Here is a 21994-nt window from a genome sequence, read left to right on the forward strand (position 1 = left end):
CTGCCCTGAGAAAGGGAGCAGGAGGACAGCACAAGCATTGGGCTACTATGTACAGTAACTACCACCTCAGCTTCAGTCCTCCACTGCTCCTCCGGACCAGAAACCTACTGCTATGGGCCATAGCAATAGGTCCACAGGCCAGATGAGCAGTGGAGCTCCAAAGTGGGAAAGTATGAAGGCCTAAAATGAGATGGGGGCAGTGTGCAAGCCTACAACTATATGGGGGATCAGAGGGAGCCTACAACTATGTGGAAAAACAGATGGGGGCTTCAACTATATGGGAGCAGTGTGGAAGCCTACAACTATATGGGACAGTGTGGGGCTTATAACTATATAGGGGCACAGAGGGGGCACCCTTGCTGTGTGAAGCAACAGATATGGGGAGTAGTTTGGCATTGTGCTAGAGAAAAGACCCTAAAATCTCTGACAGGTTCTGTGCAGACAAGTCTTGGAGAAATCTTAATGGTGGTCTAGGCCAGATAGAAAAGGAAAAGTGAATGACTCAGATAAGAGAAGAGGTCATCTTCATCAATTTTTGTAAATAGGTTGCTAAGCAGTACATGGACAACAAAATGGTGGAAACCAGTGACCTACAGGATTGTAGTCATCCAGAATGAGAGCAACTAAATAGACACCCTACTTCAAAATCCATGTTAGTGATCTACAAAAAAATATTGCTTCATGTGTTAAAAGGTGTACAATAAAATGTATATACAATTTTCTGTTATCTGTTTATTATTATTTTTCTACGTCTTCTCTCTTTTAAGAGAGACCCCATCTTCATACAGCTGGTTGTAGCCAAGTCAATTTCATTCATTTGGTTACAGGGTCAGCACTTTACTATACGGTCATGATGCCACTGATATTTACACTGCTAATAACATCTGCAAGATAAATATATTTACATATTCTGGTTTCATCAGCTCAGAAAAATAGCTGGAGGTATCAATATGCAATTTATTCCTACCCACGGCATTAAGAGAGCAAATAATATCATTAGCCTGTTGATATAGCAAGGTTTTTGCCGGCCTGAGAAAATATTGAATCTTATTAATTTTGTTTAATTAAACTTTATTAACCTTAAATCTGGGATAAATCCTTGATGAAGCGGACTGAAGGAAATCTCCATATTTCTGTTGTCCGCTCAATGTTTCAGACATTAAACAATGACTATGACCCCAGAGAAACGTCTCTGTGTTTGTAGAACAAAACACCCACAAAACTCATAAAATACGTCGTCGATACATCTCTAAGCAGCACATTCTTATGGACGTAATGCCCTGAGTAAATTAAAATCAATCTTTAATGACAAATAAAGGAAAATAATGCTGTTGGGGTGATAAAAGAACAGCCTATGACGTTCTAAATATGGACTTAACAAATATTGGAAGTGCAAACATTTGATATTTTGAGTATGATTGGATTTTGCTATTTGAGCAGAGTATATATTTCATTGTAAGAATTTTGCTAATTATAAAAATTCTAAAATGAACCACTATTTTTCTTGGCGCCTTTTTTGTTTGCTTTTTATTCATTTGGGGAATAAAACTTCATAGTTCAATCCACCATGTAATTTTAGTGTGTTCAGCTTTTATCAGTGTCTGTCTGGGGGCACCATCAAAGTACCAGATGAAAGGAATTAAGTTGATAAGTTAAAAGGTTTAAGGGGTCTTTCTTTCTTTTTTTCTTTTTTTACAAATAGCATATTAATAATAATATAATATTGTAATATTATATTATATAGTTATATAATAGTTTTTTGTGGAAAAAGAATTACATAAACCCTAACAACCCCTGTAGCATCACACAAAAAGGCCATATTATCCACAGGGACTAAATATTCATCTACTTTATTAGCAGCTTGAGATAGTGTTGACCGCTGGACCTTGTAGATCCCATTTTCACATTAAAATCTAGGTCTAACAGAGAAATCACCATTCTTTTTAGCTATTCTGAACCTATCTTTAGGACTTCTACAATACGCCATAATGTTATTTATAACTAGAGAAAGATTTGTGAAGAATTTAGGCATGTTCAATGGCAACCAAGCTGTTGAGGTGTGGTTGGAAACTATACTATACTGAGAAAATAGAAGATGAATGGAAGAGAATGGATGGAGTGATGGGTGTGCCAGGCTGACTGGGTAAGGGAAGGGAGGGGAGGAGGGAAGGGTTAAAATTGTAAAATTGTATTATGATATTTTTGGAAGTTCTGTATGTCTTTTTTTATTGGAAATAAAAAAAAACTAAATAAAAAAAAAATACTGACAATCAGGGTTTCCAAATGCTTGTTTTGGTTTTTATCCACATCACTGATACACTTCGCCAGAATGGTGGCCACTATATGGGGAACTGTCATCTGTCATGCTGCCTAATCCACAAGTTATCAGAGCGGTTCCGGGTGGCTTCTGCCTGGCCGGCCTTGATGGATCTCTCCCTATACCCAAACAAGTGGAGATCCCTCAATCAAGACTGGTGGGGTGGAGAGAAGCTGCTAGGGACTTGCCACAATGACTAGTGGTTAAGGCAGTGTGAAAGTAACAGGTTCCCTTTAATGATATCTGCCCTGGACTGGGATCCAACTAGGGCTTATTCTGGAACATTTTTATGTAATGTGGTTTCTGACCTCGGTGCTCCGGTTCTTCTTGATAGGTAATAGATGTAGGCAGCACACCAAATTAGTGAAAAAGAAACTGTGTTTTTTATTCCATGTTGCAGTAGACAAGGTTTCGGCAATCTCTCACCGCTATTTTCAAGTGAATACAAGTGATACAAAGGGGTTTAAATACACACTCCCCCAATTAGTGACATCATACAAATTTACATAATTAGTGACATCATATGCGTACCATAATTATAAACAAAGTGCAAAACACATTGTACAGTATTAATATTAGTGATATATATACATTCAACATTACATGTGTTTATTACATACACCGTGCATGTTTACATCCGGACCGATCTCATATATACAAACCATGGATCGGCAAAACTTATATTATAAGTGACAGTGTACAGGTAAAAGGAGGTAAAAACATTAAAGGTCATGATGTAAACAGAAGTCAACCAACCTCGTGGCATGGAACGCCATTGTCCGCAAGCCCGGCACCCCAGCTAACTGTGTCGGCAGTGTCTTCCGGGTGTGAAGGAGCTTTTGCCAATCACAGTGAAGCATCACCGTAACTATGGTAAATGGGGAGGAGATGCTTCAACAGAAATCTCGCGTTGCACAATGTTTAGCTGTGTCTTACTGCGCTTTGCAACTCGGTATCTGAAGTCACTAGGTGCCATATTGGAAAAGGGCAACCCATACATAGCGTGTAAAGAGGTATAGTATGTTATTATAATGAAAGATTATAGAAAATTAGTAGAATATTATAGTATATTTTAAAGGTCTATAATTAACCCCTAATGTGTCCCCCACATTCATACAATTGTTGCACATATATGTGCATACAGTCATGGGGCCATGACACAGCAATCTCTCTATTATGGAGTGCACCAGGGTGTGAAGGTCAGAATTTATCAAAGAACCCCACCAGTCAATTAGTCCCTCTGTCACTAATCATGTAAATTTGTATGATGTCACTAATTGGGGGAGTGTGTATTTAAACCCCTTTGTATCACTTGTATCCACTTGAAAATGGTGGTGAGAGATCGCCGAAACGTTGTCTACTGCATCATGGAATAAAAAACACAGTTTCTTTTTACACTAATTTGGTGTGCTGCCTACATCTATTATATATATATATATATATTATTATTATTATTTTATTTTCATTTTTTTATATAAATGCCCAGAAAATCCCTTTAAATATATACAAATCATGCTGATGCCCGTAATTAATCAATACTGATCACGGTATCTAAAGCAATTGTGGTACTTGTATTCACTTATCAGACCACCTGCAGCACGATCAGAGGTGTCCAATGAGTAAAAATGGTGACCGGAGCTCTGCTTACCTGCTCCGTGCCGCTCCAGGGATCTTTATGTATAGTCTTCCCATAGTAGCCGATATCACTGATCAGTGCTATGGCATAGCACTGAACAGTAATAGCTAGGAATAGTCCCTTATATGGACTTAAAAACTGTAATATAAATCGCAGAAAAAGTTTTGCAAAAGCCCCTCCTCCAATAAAATGTATATTACCCATTTTTCCCATTTTACAAACAAATGTAAAAAAAAAATGAATAAACATACTTGGTATTACTGTGTGCGTAAATGTCCAAACTATTAAAATATAATGTAAATGATCCCATATAGTGAACGATGTAAACATTAAAAAAATAAAAAGAAACAAAGTCCAAAATTGCTGGTTTTTGGTGACATCACATCCCAGAAAAAACTTAATTTGTTCTGCAAAAAAAAAAAAAAAAAGCTCTAATATGGCCCTGTGGATGGAAAAATGAAAAAATCCTGGCTCTTAGAAGATGAGGAGGGAAAAAATGAAAATGGATCTGATGCTAATGTTTTGGTAGATGTAATGTTAGGCCAGTGGTTAAATAATGGCTAATTAGTGTTTATATATACAGAATAGTTATATATAATTAGTGTTTATATATACAGAATAGTTATATATAATTAGTGTTTATATATACAGAATAGTTAAATATAATTAGTGTTTATTTATGGGCCGGCTCTACCTATAGGAAAAATAGGCAGCTGCCTAGAGCGCCCTCTTGATGGGGGTACCGCTCTGCCTGCTGCATCCATAGCACCCGCCCATCTGAAGCACCTGCCCATCATGCAAAACACTGCCACGCTACCCCCACCCCAACCGAACTATAATAATCTGCTTTTTTTCAGCCTCAGGGAGGAGCCAATGGGTGGGGTCAAGGGGCTGCAAAATTAGCTTTCGCCAAGGGTGGCAAAAATCCTTGCACCAGACCCTATATGTATATATTAATTAATAAATATATATACAGGTATATATACATATTCCTAATGTAAACAGTACAATTTAATGTGAGTTATATAATTGGGCTTGATAGTATAATAGTTTCCAGCTTGCCCTGGTGCTTTGCCATAAATGGATGGCATTATTTTCAGCCCAGGCATGAGAAAGCCGTGGGGCTATGTCGGACTTGGGAATATTTAATTCATCTTGAAAATGTCAGGAGAGAGTCTTGGGCTTTCTTGTTGATCCATTGCAGGGAAGAACAGAAGAGGGTTATGGGACTATATATAGTGAATAGACTATATATAGCTTATTCTTATCATGGGTGGTCAGTGTAACTATTAACCCTTAATACATTGTTCAATAAATCTATTGAGACTTGATTCAAATACATTTTATCTGTAAGAGAAGTATGTTGGCTATATTTTGGTGTTTGGCTATATATGCTGTATCTATTTTTTTTTCTTTTAATCTCTGTATAGGCTGTGCAGTAGGGTATACGCTTTATGGCAATTGCAATCTATAGGAGTCAATAGTTAGATAAATGTCAATTGAATATTAGGATGTATTCAGACATTGCAGGCATTTCTGTCCACAGCCCCTTTGGGTCTATTCACAAGTACTGTATCCTACGCATGTTTGATGTGCAGGATTTGATGCTGCAGATTTGAAGCTGTGTCCAGTAATTTAGTTTACATTGATCTCTGCAGATTCAAATCATGTGCATCAAATATGTGCAGGATACTGTATGAGGCCTTAGACATCTTATCTCCAAACCCTAAGGATAGGGAATAAGATGTCCGATCGCAGGGGTCCCGCCACTGGGACCCCCGCAATCTTGGTCCAGCCCCCAACATTCTGTGCCGGGTGTTGCTCCCGAGACATTACAGCCATGCTCCCTCGTGACATCACTTCATACCCCCTCCATCCATGTCATGCCCCCTCCCATAGACATGAATAGAGGAGGTATGGTGTGATGTCATGAGGGGGGTTTGACCGTGACACCACGTCTCGGGAGCAGCGCCCAGCACAAAATGACGGGGGCGGCACTGAGATTGCGGGGGTTCCAGTGGCGGGACTCCTGCCATCAGACATCTTATCCCCTATTCTTTAGATAGAGGATTAGATGTCTAAGGCTGGAATACCCCTTTAATCTGAATTGGGGTTTCCAGAAAGCCTTGTACACACTCCAGATACAACACCGTGTATGTATAAAATACATTTTTCAATTTCTTCAAGAATTCTAGTGTATGAATAAACTTTTACAGTCTCCAGTAATAAAACCCTATTTTCTAAAATGTCTTATATAAAGTTTTCTGCTAGTCCTGAAAAATGTCCTACAAGCTGGGCATGTGGTAATAAATAAAGGGGGGGGGGGCTTTCCTCACCCCTAAGAGGGGTCTCTACTATTAGATGAGCATAACTTGCCCCCCTAAGTATCTAAAGTGAATGGTGATGCGTACAATACACTAGGGTTGGCCAGTAAAGCCCGAATCTTCAGTGCAGGACAGAACTTCGGCAAAGCCTGTAATCTGAGACGCTCTGACAGGCTTCTCACTCTGGCCTGCACAATGATATGACATTAACGCGCCTGCCCTGGGGACCGGCTGGAGCATCTCATAGACTGCAAGCCCGAAGAGGCACCGAGGCACCGAGCGGCATCATGGGAGATTCCTTTTGTTTTTATTGCACATACCATTCAAGAAACATTGGGGGCAATATTTGTAAGTAAGGGGCAATAAGGGAAGTGGTAATGGGTAACTCAATAAAAGAGTTCAAAAGGGGCCTGGATGCATTTCTGTAATAACATTATGGGTTATGGATACTAGATCTATATGGACTAAACGTTTATCCAGGAATTTATTCTGATGCCATATTGTAGTCGGGAAGGAATTTTCTCCCAGGTATGGGGCAATTGACATCAGCCTCATAAGGTTTTTTTTGCCTTCCTCTGGATCAACACAGTAGGAACACAAAAGGGATATACTGTAGGTGGAACTTGATGGAACATTGTGGGGCATGTAGGGGACCATATTACTAAGTGTGGGGCAATGAGGGGCTATATTACTGGGTGTGGGGCAATGAAGGGACATTATTAGTTAGTAAAGGGGCAATGAGGAAGCATAATTACTTTGAGAGGGGCAATGAGGGGGCCATATTGCTTAGTGTGGGGCAATGAGGGGGTATTATTAGTAAGTGTAGGACAAAGAGGGGGACAATATTACTGAGTTTTGGGCAATAAAAGTACCTACCTATACACCAACTGAGGGCTTCTACCTAACAGTAGGGATTCCCTATCTAACTAATGAGGGCTACTACCTAATAGGGAGGATTCCCTATCCACTTACCTATCTGCTGGGGGCTTCTGCCTAATAGGGATAGTTCTCCACCTACTTACCAACTGGAGGCTTCTACCTAATGGGGTGGGGGGGGGCTTATCTACCTATCTGCTGGGAGCTAGCTAACCTATCTACTAGAAGCCTCTACCTAATAGAGTAGGAGGGATTACCTACTAGGGGCTTTTACCTAAAAGGAGGGATTTCCTATCCCTGGTGGCATCTACCTAATAGAGGGAGTGACCTATTTACTGGGGGCAACTACATAATGGGGGGAATTACTTACCCACCACTACCAGGTCTACCTATTATTTCCCCCAACACACTTACATACTCAATCGTACTATGCAGGGAACCAAGGAGGGATTATTTGGGGCACTGTGATTGGGGAAAAGTTAAGGAAAGTTGCAGAGTCTAACATGTTTTTCTAGCAGTTTCTGTAGACACGAGTCATGGTTGGAAGAAGTCTTCATGGCAGTCTGGGCCAGATAGACAAGAAAAGGAAATAGAACAACTCCAAGAAGATGCTCCCTGTTAGTCACTGGATGTAACTACACTGTAACCCTTTACACGGTCTGCAGTGCCTGTGTAGAGCTGGGGTCAGCACTGTCTGTGTACACTGCACCCTCCTATGTCTATATACCCCATATATACTGTATATAATGCACGCAGATCCAGCTAGCCCACATGCCACTTTATAATTTGAACCTTATGTAGCACAACATCAATGGCTATATATATATATATATGTATGGATATTATATATATAATTGTCCTCAATATACAGCCATATCATCATGTTCATGTTATCCGCCCTGACGTACAGTACATGAAGACCTGGGCTTTCAATGTCTGCAGGACCTCTTCACACCAGTATAGCTCCAGTACAGGCAGCAGATCTTCCGCACAACAAGCAACAGGTGGACAGTGTCAGCTTAGAACAGGACCACAGCCCACAGAGGCTCACTCTCCTACTCCACTTCTCTGTGGTGGGCATCAGGCAGTGTCAGGGACATGTCCTCACATGTGGGCTTAGCGTTCTGCACATCTGCAAGCTACTGCAGTTGCACCTACGGCCTTAAAATTTATGAAGGAACCATCCCGGCCCACCATGGGCCCCTGTGCAGCCAAACCATATGACCTCTCCGCCGATCTTTATTCTTCACATAGAAATAAATTTTTTAAATCAATTTTTAGACACCATTGGCATCAATAGGGACAATATAGATTCATGGTACAGATAAGATTTATGTGAGCGTTCTGAAAGTTGGCTCGCATGCACAGCGCAATTAACTCTTTTGTCACAGTAAACCAGCGAATCTGCTGGTTTACTGTAACATCTTGCTGGGCTGAGTGCTATGCCCCAGCCCAGTAAGGAGTTAATTATCGCTGCTGAGCAGTGCTAGTTAACTCCTTGGAGGCGGGAGGGGTGTATACATTATACAGCCCATCTATATGACTGTATAATGTATACAGTAAAGAGAGTGTTACTTTCCATCACGTCACTGGTTCAGGCCTCTTCTTGTGTAGCCACGCCTCTAGCAATGATGTCACGAGGGGGTGGAGCGACACAGAGGCCCGGACCAGCGAAGAGATGGTAAGTATCACTCTCTTCCTTGTATATATTTAACAGCCATATTGATGGCTGTATAATGTATACACCACCTTCCAAGGAGTTAAAAGGGTACTCCGATGGAAAAAAAAAAATGAAATCAACAGGTGCTAGAAAGTTTTGTAAATTACTTCTATTAAAAAATCTTGGGTGGGGTGCAGGAATATGGCTACCTCCATGTTGGTTCCTGCACGCCACTCATTTTATAAGGTGCTGGATGTCCCAGACCTTACAAGCCTGGTAACTGACTGCTAAGAGGCTCGTTCATAATGTAGGGTCCGTCCCAATGAGGGACGGACCTTATCATAGTGGGATGGTACACACTATTTGGCCAAATGGTAAGCCAAGCACCTCAACTTTTCATTTTTCATTATAGCAATATAGCATTTCATATTTCATATATATATATATATCTTTGTGCTAGCAGTGTGCTGCTGTATTCTCCTGTTTATGTAGATAGATAGATAGATAGATAGATAAAAGTAGAAAGGACCACAGCACACGGTCCTTTCTACTTTCATTGAAGTTGTGGGGTCCCTAACAAAGTCCCCTATGACTGTGTGCACCTCCGAATTACTTGAATGTGGAAGGGCGGATGTGCTGCTCTTCTGGAATACTAGATAGATAGATAGATATGAGATAGATATGAAATAGATAGATAGATAAATAATAAGGAGAGATGGAGCAGCACAACTAGATTCAGAAGTAATGGTGGGTGCCAGCAAGTCGTTGTCCCAGTTTACGGGTCAAAATCCAATAGTAAAGAATTCTGCAGTACTCCAAGATAAGTGAAGTAACGGGGAAATGTATTAGCCTGATGGCATGGCGACGTTTTGGCTGCCCACTTGAGAGAGCCTGTAAGTGGGCAGCTGAAATGTCGCTATGCCATCAGGCTAATAAATTTCACTGTTACTTCACGTATCTTGGAGTGCTGCAGAATTCTTTACTATTAGATAGATAGATAGATAGATAGATATAATAGATAGATAGAGTTAGAGAGAGATATGATATAGATAGATAGATATGATAGATAGATAGATAGATAGATATGATATAGATAAATATGATATAGATAGATTTGAGATAGATAGATATATGATTGATTGATTGATAGATAAATAGATATGAGATAGATAGATGATAGATAGATATAAGATAGATAGATAAGATAGATATGATAGATATATATAAGATAGATATGATAGATAGATAGATATGAGATAGATAGATAGATAGATAGATATGAGATAGATAGATGATAGATAGATATAACATAGATAGATATAAGATAGATAGATAGATATGAGATAGATAGATAGATAGATATGAGATAGATAGATGATAGATAGATATAAGATAGATAGATAGCCGCTTCCATCTGCACATTGTGGTATTTCCAGTCTACACTCGCAGCAGACATCCTATTACTTTCATTACTTCACACTCAGCTTCAATGAAGCGTTTTGCGTTATTTAATTTTCCAGCACAGATCTCTCACCCCCACTGCCCCAAATCTGTGCACTTATCAGGAATCTCCGTCCAGCTGGAACATACAAAACTCTGCCGTAGTCTGGCTAATACACTGCGATGCAGATCTTGCTGTTTTCTCTTAATAACTCATACTGACACCAATGAAAGAATATAACCCAGCTAGTCAGTCATATTTATAGTCACGTCTGCTCACCTAAGTACTGTAACCCTTTACAGACTATTACCAGTTATACATCTACAGCAAAAAGGCTTTGTGGTGTTCACAGTAATGTAACTCAATGGACACTTCCCCCTCTTCCTCTGAGGAAGAGGGGAGCAGGTCCCCTCGAAATGCGTTGTCACACCTTTTATGAAATAAAGAACGCTGTTGTTTTCTACTACCTTGGAGTTTGGCATTTGTACCATTACACCTTACAACCAGTTAGCACCAGGCAAGTGTCATTTTTTCCACTACCTTACTGACCGTGTGGTTATCTACATACCGCCCCAGAATCCTGGGTGAGGACAGACACGGGCTGCTGCTGTTATTCCTACAAGCTGTTTACGGTGTTGTTCTCAGAGCATAACAGCCTAAGGTGAGCATTTTTTGTTACCCTCTCACGTCTATTATTATGAGGTAAAGGCACAGGGTGCACCGGTGCTTGTCCCATTTTTCCTTCTATATCAAGCTCACTTTGTGATCTAGTTAAAGGGGTATTCCAGACAAAAACTTTTTTATATATATATCAACTGGCTCCGGAAAGTTAAACAGATTTGTAAATTACTTCTATTAAAAAATCTTAATCCTTCCAATAGTTATTAGCTTCTGAAGTGGAGTTGCTATTTTCTGTCTAACTGCTTTCTGATGACTCATGTCCCGGGAGCTGTCCAGCTCCTATGGGGATATTCTCCCATCATGCAAGGGATATTCTCCCATCATGCACAGCTCCCGTGACGTGACATCATCATTGAGCAGTTAGACAGAAAACTTCAGAAGCTAATAACTATTGGAAGGATTAAGATTTTTTAATAGAAGTAATTTACAAATCTGTTTAACTTTCCGGAGCCAGTTGATATATAAAAAAAAGTTTTTGCCTGGAATACCCCTTTAACCCCTTAAGGACTCAGCCCATTTTGGCCTTAAGGACTCAGACAATTTAATTTTTACGTTTTCATTTTTTCCTCCTCGCCTTCTAAAAATCATAACTCTTTTATATTTTCATCCACAGACTAGTATGAGGGCTTATTTTTTGCGTGACCAGTTGTCCTTTGTAATGACATCACTCATTATATCATAAAATGTATGGCGCAACCAAAAAACACTATTTTGTGGGGAAATTAAAACGAAAAACGCAATTTTGCTAATTTTGGAAGGTTTTGTTTTCCCGCCGTACAATTTCTGGTAAAAATGACATGTGTTCTTTATTCTGAGGGTCAATACGATTAAAATGATACCCATTATTATATACTTTTATATTATTGTTGCGCTTAAAAAAAATCACAAACTTTTTAACCAAATTAGTACGTTTATAATCCCTTTATTTTGATGACCTATAACTTTTTTATTTTTCAGTATAAGCGGCGGTATGGGGGCTCATTTTATGCGCCATGATCTGTACTTTTTTTTGATACCACATTTGTATATAAAAAACTTTTAATACATTTTTTATAATTTTTTTTTTAATAAAATGTATTAAAAAAGTAGGAATTTTGGACTTTTTAAAAATTTTTTCGTTCACGCCGTTCACCGTACGGGATCATTAACATTTTATTTTAATAGTTCGGACATTTACGCACGCGGCGATACCAAATATGTCTATAAAAAATGTTTTTTACGCTTTTTGGGGGTAAAATAGGAAAAAACGGACGTTTTACTTTTTTATTGGGGGAGGGGATTTTTCACTTTTTTTTTACTTTTACTTTTACATTTTTTTACATTTTTTTTTACACTTGAATAGTCCCCATAGGGGACTATTCATAGCAATACCATGATTGCTAATACTGATCTGTTCTATGTATAGGACATAGAACAGATCAGTATTATCGGTCATCTCCTGCTCTGGTCTGCTCGATCACAGACCAGAGCAGGAGACGCCGGGAGCCGCACGGAGGAAGGTGAGGGGACCTCCGTGCGGCGTTATGAATGATCGGATCCCCGCAGCAGCGCTGCGGGCGATCCGATCGTTCATTTTAATCGCGAACTCCCGCAGATGCCGGGATCTGTATTGATCCCGGCACCTGAGGGGTTAATGGCGGACGCCCGCGAGATCGCGGGCGTCGGCCATTGCCGGCGGGTCCCTGGCTGCGATTAGCAGCCGGGATCAGCCGCGCATGACACGGGCATCGCTCCGATGCCCGCGGTTATGCTTAGGACGTAAATGTACGTCCTGGTGCGTTAAGTACCACCTCACCAGGACGTACATTTACGTCCTGCATCCTTAAGGGGTTAAGTAACAAAAGACAGGGGTGCAGTAAGGGTTGACAGGGGTATCAATGGCATCCATGCCATAGTGCCAGGGGGTTCAAAGGCCACTCTGTTACACAGGACATCTGTATTATATATAAAAGTACAGGGCGGGGGTACTGTTACAGTTATGCCTCTGTTCCTGTAGGTCTTCACTAGGGATGAGCGAATTGAATCTGACGAATCCAAATTTGTTCCGAATTTCAGGAAAAATTTGATTCGCAACGAATATCGCAGCGATTTGATCGTGCGAATCGCTTCATTAAACTCCATTTAGTGCAGTCCAGGCTCCAGGGCCTCTAAAATGGCGGATCCACTTGTGAGGACATGGGGCAAAGAATCCTGGGAAGGCGGGAACAAGGGTAGGCGGGATGACCCTGAATCACATGCAGCATGCAGCCTATCAGCAGTCAGCCACCCCTGTGATGTCAGAGCCCTATATAATCGCCAGCCATCTTGCGTCACTTCAGCCTTTTATTGCAGAGAGATAGAGAGGGACAGACAGCGCTGTGTGTTGCACAGAAAAGCATTTTTCCAGCAGCAATTCACCTCCCAGTCACATCAGCGTTCTGTTTGCGTAGAGAGAGGGACAGAGAGCAGTGTGTGTTCTACAGAAAAGCATTTTTACAGCAGCGATTCACCTCCCAGTCACTACAGCGTTCTATTACAGAGAGGGACAGAGAGCAGTGTGTTGCACAGAACAGCAGCGATTCACCTCAAGCCCAAATCCTGCCTAGAAGCACTGATAGGGAAGGTAGTGAGAATGAGAGAGAGAGAGTGCAATTTTGGGTGTAGTACACAGCGACTGTGTGCTGTTGGTGTTGTACACAAATACTGTTTTAAGCGTACTGGAGCGCATTGTCCTCCCCTCATATGTGCATACTACATACGTACATCTAAGTAGTGTACTATTATATTCCTGTTAAAGTCTTAAGGGCTTAGATACTGTGAAAGGCCAGGCAAAAGTACACACCAGCAATAAGTATGTAAGGAAGAGAAGTGCCAGGACGTGCACAGAGGAGTGGCAGAGGCCTAATTTCATCAGGCAGAGGTTGCAGCAGACTAGGGGCGAGTGGCAGCAGGTGTCGCAGTGAAAAGCCTGAGCTCCCGGTATCAGCTAGCGGTCGTTTCTCAATCAGCAACCCATCTGCCGTCATCGATTGGTTAACACGGTCATCCACTTCATCACAAGTGGATGACACCCCCAGTCAACAGTCAGTGGGTTCCTCAGACACAACCCTCAGTTGGAATGGCCTGGGAGCAGTCCCAATCCTCCCATTGCCTCTGTCCTGTGCTGTTTCCTCTCCCACAGAAGTATCTTATGCTGTGGGTTCAGCTCCACTATTTCGTGAGGACGATCTTGAGGACAGTCAGCAGCTACTGCCCAGCCATGAAATGGAGGAGACATCCGCCGCTTCCTCCGCTAGGCGGGCAAGTAGTGATGAGGAGAGTGACGTGCGAGCCGGTGTTGCCAGGGTCCAGGCTCCTGAAGCAGACATTGTTGAGGAACCTGAGGAGGACATCAGTGACGTGCAGACACAACTCGATGATGATGAAGCCGATCACACTTGGGAGCCGGGTGCAGAAGGGACTTCATCATCATCAGGAGAAGAGAGTTGCAGGTTGCCCGTGAGGCAGCAGCTGAGCCAGCAAGATGGTAGCATGGTTGGCAGTCAGCATGGTGGCAGAAGTAGAAAGTCTGGAGCCAAATGTGCCTGGGGTAGACCACCTGCTTTGTGGCAGCCTACCTTCCCGGGAGGGTGTGAAACAGTGGTTCCTGAGTCGGCGGCAGTAGCAGTCAATCAGTGCGGACTGTTGGTGGGAAAATCAGCTACTCGGCGGTGTGGATGTTTTTCATCAAGCATCTGGAGGAGGTTTACATGGCCACATGCAAGATATGTTGGCAGAAGGCGAAGCGTGGCCAGGGTCCCAATGTTGGCACCACGGCCCTGCGTCAACATGTGCAGCGTCACCTTAAAGCGGCCTGGGAGAACTGTGGCTCTGTTGTGGTGGTCCAGCCTGTTGCATCACCCAGTGGCACACCGCTCCCTATTTTAGTCAGCCAAGGCTCCACCACCTCAGCCAAAGGGAACTGTGTGTCATACCCATCTTCTGTCACTCCAGATGCTCCTGCTCCTCCTACTTCGAGTCAGTTATTCCGCCAGCAGTCCATCAGCGAGGCCATGTCCAAGAGACAACTGCATGCGCCCACTCATCCAATGGCACAGAAGCTGAATGTGTTCCTGTCCAAGTTGCTGGTGCTGCAGTCCCTCCCTTTTTAAATGGTGAACTCTGCACCTTTCAGAGAACTGATGGCTTGTGCCGACCTGAGGTGGAGAGTCCAAAGCCATCATTTCTTTGTGAAGAAGGCAGTACTAGCCCTGTACATTTTTGTGGAAGAGAAGGTGGGCCAGTCCTTGAGACTGTGTGTGTGTTCCAAAGTACACTGCAGCGCCGACATCAGGAGCTGTAACTATGGTCAGGGACAATGCATGTTCTTTACGGCTCACTGGGTGAATGTGGTTCCTGCACAGCCACGACAGCAACTTGGACAGGTCACGCTGCTTCCGCCTCAAGGCTCTCAGGCCGTTGGTCCTGTGACAGTGTGAGGCTCCGCCTCCTCATCCTCCACCATGTTCTCAGCCTCAACTGCACGGACAAGTCTCAGTGCCCCTCTAGCATACCATGTGTGTAGGGCATTGCCTTGGCGAAAAGAGTCACACAGGGAAGGAACTGCTAAAAGTCATTCATGAAGAAATCGAATCATGGCTTACTCCACGAAAACTGGAAATGGGAACCATGGTGACTGACAACGGGAAGAACATCTTTTCTGCGCTGCAACAGGGAAGCCTGAGCCATGCGCCCTGCATGGCACACGTGTTCAATCTGGTTGTCAAGCGGTTCCTGTAGTGTCTCCCCCCCCCCCCCCATCTGCAAGACATCCTAACAATGGCAAGGAAACTTTGCATGCACTTCAGCCACTCGTACACCGCAAAGCACACCCTCCTTGAGCTTCAGCGTCAGAACGGTATGCCACAACATAGTCTGATTTGCGATGCTTCCACACGTTGGAACTCCACTCTCCATATGTTGGACCGACTATACGAGCAGAGAAAAGCCATCACCGATTTTTTTGATGATCCAAGCGGATAGGGAGACTCCCCTGTGTAACTTCAATGTCAACCAGTGGCAACTCATACGTGACACCTGCCATTTTCTCAGGTCTTTTGAGGAAGCCACATTATTAGTAAGTCGCCAGGATTACGGGATGAACGTCATTCCACTGCTTCATCTACTACAACATGTGTTGGAAACAATGGCTGGTCAGGGCACTGGAGACATGGCGCCTACATCTCACGGCCCCATGAGCCCTGTGGGGGCTGAACTGGAGGAGGAGGAGGAGGGGAGCACAGTGGAGCACAGTTTAGGTTTTGTGAGATGGGTGGTTATTCTAGTCATCTGACAGGAGAGGAGGAGCAGGAGCAACCAGAGGAGCTAGAGGGTTATGAGGAAGGCGAGACAGAGGACCCAGACACACCGTGGCAGTATGTAGTGGAGATGGAGGCAGGGAGTCCCTCTGAGTCACTTGCACAAATGGCACGATGCATGCTCACTTGTTTGCATAGTGACCGCTGAATTGTCACCTTCTGGCTCTCTACCTTATTGGACCATCGCTACTGGCACAAAATGCGGGCCTTTTTTACACCCACTGAGAGGGAGGACAAACTGACCTACTACAGGGACATCCTACGTAGTCAGTTGGCCGATGCCTATCTGCCCCAACGTCCATCCTCTCGCAGGTCTGACTCGGGGCCCTTCTGCGCTCACCTTCCACTGCCATGGTTGCTGGGGAGGGGTGGGGTGGCTGGAGCAGTACCAGCTCCATTAGCAGCAGCCTGAGTCTACAGTTGCTGATGAGTAACTTTCTTCACCTGCATAGTGAAGCAACTCATCAGCAGCTGGTAGACCTGGAGCAGGACCTGAACCAGCAGGTGGTGGCAAACCTTGACATGACCATGCCAACACACCTTGAAGATCCGCTGGTCTTCTGGGCAGCCAAACTTGATTTGTGGTCGCAACTAGCAGAGTTTGCCCTGGAAAAGCTGTCCTGCCCGGCCAGTAGTGTGCCATCAGAGCAGGTGTTTAGTGCGGCGGGTGCCATAGAAACCCCAAGGAGAACTCGTCTGTCCACGAATGTGGAGAGACTGAACTTTGTGAAGATAAATCAGGCATGGATCAGCCAGGATTTCCACCCACCAACACCTGATGCATCAGAGTAGATTGACCATGGTGCCACACCAACACTTCACAAATATGGATAGTGCAAAACATATTTAAGTCGCTGCTCCCCAGTTACAGACATTCCTCCGCATCAGACCACAAGTAAGTATTGAGGATATGCATTTCGTAAAACTTAACTTTTAATAATATTCTTAGGATAAAATATATGTACACAATTTTTTTTTTTTAATCAAACAAAAGAAAAGGTGTGCAAAAAACACCATGTACCACCTACACAACCAAGTATTGATGTGATGCAAAGACTTCTAAAAGGTGGAAGGGAACAACTTATGGTCCATTGTAAACGGAGGGGGTAAAAACTTCTCCTGTAAGGCCCTACTCTCGCATTATTAATTCCCTTCTTGGCAAGTGTTACTCGCCTTAAAAAGGGCGACCCCACACAGGAACATCTCCCTATTTCCCCCTACAAACACTGCCATTTTCCAGGGTTTTTAGGTAGAAATAGAGAGAGCGGCCCCACTCTCTCTATGTGTGCCATTTTTAGGGTGAGTAACAATTGCCAAGAAGAGAATTAATAGAGATAGAGTAGGGCCTTACAGGGGAAGTTTTTACCCCCACGTGCTAAAATGGACAATGAGTTGTTCCCTTCCACCTTCCACCTTTTACTTGTCTTAAAAAGGGCGGCCCTACACAGAAACCAATCCTTATTTCCACCTAAAAAAAAAAGGGAATTGGCAGTGTTTGTAGGTAGAAACAGGGAGAGGTTCCTGTGTGGGGCCGCCCATTTTTAGGGCAAATAAAACTTGCCAAGAAGGGAAATAATAATGCGAGATTAGGGCCTTACAGGGGAAGTTTTTACCCCCACCGGTTACAATGGACCATACGTTGTTCCCTTCCACCTTTTAGAGGTCTTTGCAGCACATCAATACTTGGTGGTGTAGGTGGCACATGGTGTTTTTTGCACACATTTCCTTTTGTTTGATAAAAAAAAAATATTTTTGGGTCCATATATTTTATCCTAAGCATATTATTAAAAGTTATTTTATGTAATGCATATTCTCAACACTTGTGCACACTAACACTTTTACAAAAAAGACCATTTTCCTCTGCCTACCTGCCTCAGCTATTATTCTGATCCTGCCACCTGCCTGATGCTACACATCTGATGCCAAGTTTCCCTTTTTTACACACCTTCATCACCGGGTCACTTTCAGGACTCATGAGGCTGCTGCTGTCACCTCCAGGCTGTCTCATTCTGCTACCATATGTTCTCCTCATGCTGATGCCAGCTCCAAGCTGTCTCATACTGCCACCATATGTTCTCCTCATGCTGCCGCCACCTCCATGCTGTGTCATTCAGCCACTACATGTTCTCCTTATGCTGCCGCCACCTCTACGCTGTGTCGTTCAGCCACTATATGGTCTCCTCATGCTGCCGCCAACTCCAGGCTATGTCATTCAGCCACTATAGGGTTTCCTCATGCTTCCGTCACCTCCAGGCTGTGTCATTCAGCCACTATATGTTCTCCTCATGCTGCCGCCAACTCCAGGCTGTGTCATTCAGCCACTATATGGTCTCCTTATGCTGCCGCCACCTCCACGCTGTGTCATTCAGGCACTATATGGTCTCCTCATACTGATGCTACCTCCAGGCTCTGTCATTGTGCCGCTCTGTGACAGTGATTCTAATAGCGACGCCTCTGATCTGCATGTAATACTGAATAACAGTATTATTTCACTAACCCAGCACACACCCTATGCGTGTTACAGCAAGGCAAAATGTTCTACATCCCTATTGAGGCTCTCTGTAGGCCAGAAATAGCCGTTTTTAATAGCAATTCGCCTCAAATAAATTCGGACCAAAGCAAAAATTGGGTGAATCGGCCGAATCACATTTTTTAAAAATTCGCTCATCTCTAGTCTTCACCACTCAGTTATCAAAAATTCCACACCTAGTATCTTCTAGCTGTAAAATTATGGGGAATACTGGAAAAAATATAGTAAAATAAAAATACTTGAACCACAGCACTTCCGGTTGTGGGTCCTGTGCATGAAAATGGGACAAACCAGCGCACTGAGGTAATAGAAGCAAATTTTTACACAGTATTATAACTTGGCATCATTTACACAGTATTATAACTTGGCATCATGGGCTCAAAGGCTGAAGAAAAAAAAACTCTGGAATAATCATTTAATTCCTCCAATTTAAAGGAAAAAAGTGAAACATCATGTTCTGTCTAGTACAGGGCCTGAGGAGCGGAGCATGACACAAGGGGATATGCTCCACCCCTCAGGTACTGTACTAGGCATAATACACTGTGTAAGTTTTGCCTAGAATATTTCTTTAATATACTCATTTACTACACAGCAGTTTCCAGAGAACCGCGGCAGACTGGCTAACATTCTACATTTATCATGTTGGCTATCAGCCAGAGACCACAAATGATCCCTTCCCTCTGTATATCATTCATCATGGTTTTAAAAATATAACAAGTAATGAAAGCAACATCGTATCAATTCCTGTATACCTATCAATCATTGGGAGTCACGATGTCTGAGCAAGCTGAGTCACTAGTTCAACTGAGATCATATTGGTGTTCTCCATGGACAAAGTCCCACAATCCCATTGAAGCCAGTAATGTATGTACAATGTGGCGGCTTTTCTTAAAGGGGTACTCCGAATAAGATGTCTGATCGCAGGGGTCCCGTAGCTGGGACCCCGTGATCTCTGGACAGCGGGGGTCACTGCCATGCCCCCTCCCACAGACTTGCATTTAGGGGGCGTGGTGTGACATCATGAGGGGTGTGGCCTTGACATCACGGCCCCCGCTCCAAGCGTTCGGAACAAATTGTTCTGAACGCTGGTGCAGCAGAGTACCCCTTTGAGGTTCCTCGGTGCTATGGACCTCCTTGCTACTATGTTCCATTCAGAATACTGAGTCTGATGTCTGAGTCCTGGGCATTTGAGTGCCATAAAGAGCCCAGAATGACTTCTATTTGTGTACCTACAATGCAGTAGATATAGCACAACTATATGCTACAAAATTGTCTTATTCTACCAAATCTACGATGCCTAAATTTACCATGACCTATAGACTCTTAGGTTTGTGGGTTGCATTACAAAAATCTGAAGATGTAATTTATGTAGAATGTTCCAGTCTAAATGACAATGGGGGACATGTATCAATAATGGTGTAGCAATGTGTGATTTTATGTATGTTTTTTTGCATCAAATGGAGCATATTTGCGCCAAAATTATCAATTGTCGTACGCAAGTTTGTAATTTTGGCACAAATGTAGCCCTACAAAAAAGGCGCAGACCCCAGAATTCCAGGCAGTAAATCTGACTTTGGGACATCCTATTGTTGTAGCTATTTTCTCTGTCACTTTTTTCATGGTGTAGATTTGCGCCTAAATGAAGGTATTTGCGCCTAAACTTGCGCCAAATCGAAAAGTAGCAATTAATGAATTCCAGACCAAAGAATGATTGTAACTGAAATCACGACTAACAAAGTGAAATCAGGGATTTTGTTCTAAACCATTTGGCGCAATTGATTGTCGCAAAAAGTGACATAAAAGGAAATTTGAGACAAATCACAGTCAAAAAAACAGGGTAAAATCCTTCATACATACCCCCCACTGTATGTGTTGAAGTAGTGGCCATGGCTGGACACCAATGGAAGTTCAACAAACAGAGGAGTTCTGGTCATTAAAATAAGGGATTATGTTAGCATTGCTTCACATTGATATGGGAAAAAATATAGAACTGTCAACTACAAAAAATCCCAGTTAGTATTTGTTGCTTCTCTTCTGGCTTAACACACAAATTTTTTGAGGCTCGGGCTTTATTAAGAGTTAACCATATCCTACCTCAAGTTGGTCGCAACCTTCTCAAAAAATAAATAAATAAACAATAAATAAAAAATTTTAAAATTTAAAAAAATTAAATAAAAAATTTATAAATAAATAACAGATCAGTAGTACAGGAAGACTTGTCTTGGACCAATTTTTTTTATTTTTTTATTTCCACCATAAATTTTATTGATATCTGGACTGTCTGCTAGCCATGCCATAGAGTTAATATACTTTTACGCTGTGGTAAAATGCATTTTTATCCTGACCAAACCCCAAATCCATATTCTATTAATAGAATTAGATAAGTGTCCCACATTTCTCTGTATAACTGTTCATGGACTGTTGGGAAATTTAAAGGACATGGTGATTTCATAATCTTTTCCTTCATCTTGATCTGGAAAAACACTTTGCAATAATTTAAAATAATTTCCTTGTTTAGGGTAATTTTTACAAAGATCAGAATGTTCAACTATTTAAAATACATTGGCCCTGATTAACTATTGTAAACCCTACATGTTTTGTCGGGTTGTGAGCCAGATTCTGTCACATTTTGCCAGAAATTCTGTTTGCGCCAGAAGGTGCACCAGAATTTGGGCCAGAATATAAAACCTGATTAGCTCTCAATTTTTTCATTTGGCATGGACACCAATGAAAGTCGACGTGGCCGCCGAAAAGGGGCGTGTTCCCGATATTTTCACAAAAACCCAACATAGGGCCATTGTCTTTATTTGTGTATTTGCTACGATGTAAATGGAACACCCTTTCCTCACAGGGGTCCATCAGTAGTCCTGGCCCCTCTTCTGTCTGGAACCAACAGCGTCGCTCTGTTTCTAGGACTACCAGCTCTGCTAAAAAGGGAAAAGTTAGCCTATGAGTGAGAGGAGACACCAGGCCAATCGGGCTTGGTGGCGGCATCCCACACAGCTTGATTTAAACACGTGGCCACAGTCGCCTATGAATGTTTCTCTTGTACTGCACGCACGACTAGTTACTCTACACATTAGATCCATGGTGTTCTGAGCCTTGGCTTATTTTCTGGTTACCTACAGTCATGACAATCCCTCCTGACTCTGCAATAGTCACTAACTTGTCTCTGACATTACCACCTGGCTCC

Source organism: Hyla sarda, chromosome 9, assembly GCF_029499605.1.
Source record: "Hyla sarda isolate aHylSar1 chromosome 9, aHylSar1.hap1, whole genome shotgun sequence".
NCBI classification, from domain to species: domain Eukaryota; kingdom Metazoa; phylum Chordata; class Amphibia; order Anura; family Hylidae; genus Hyla; species Hyla sarda.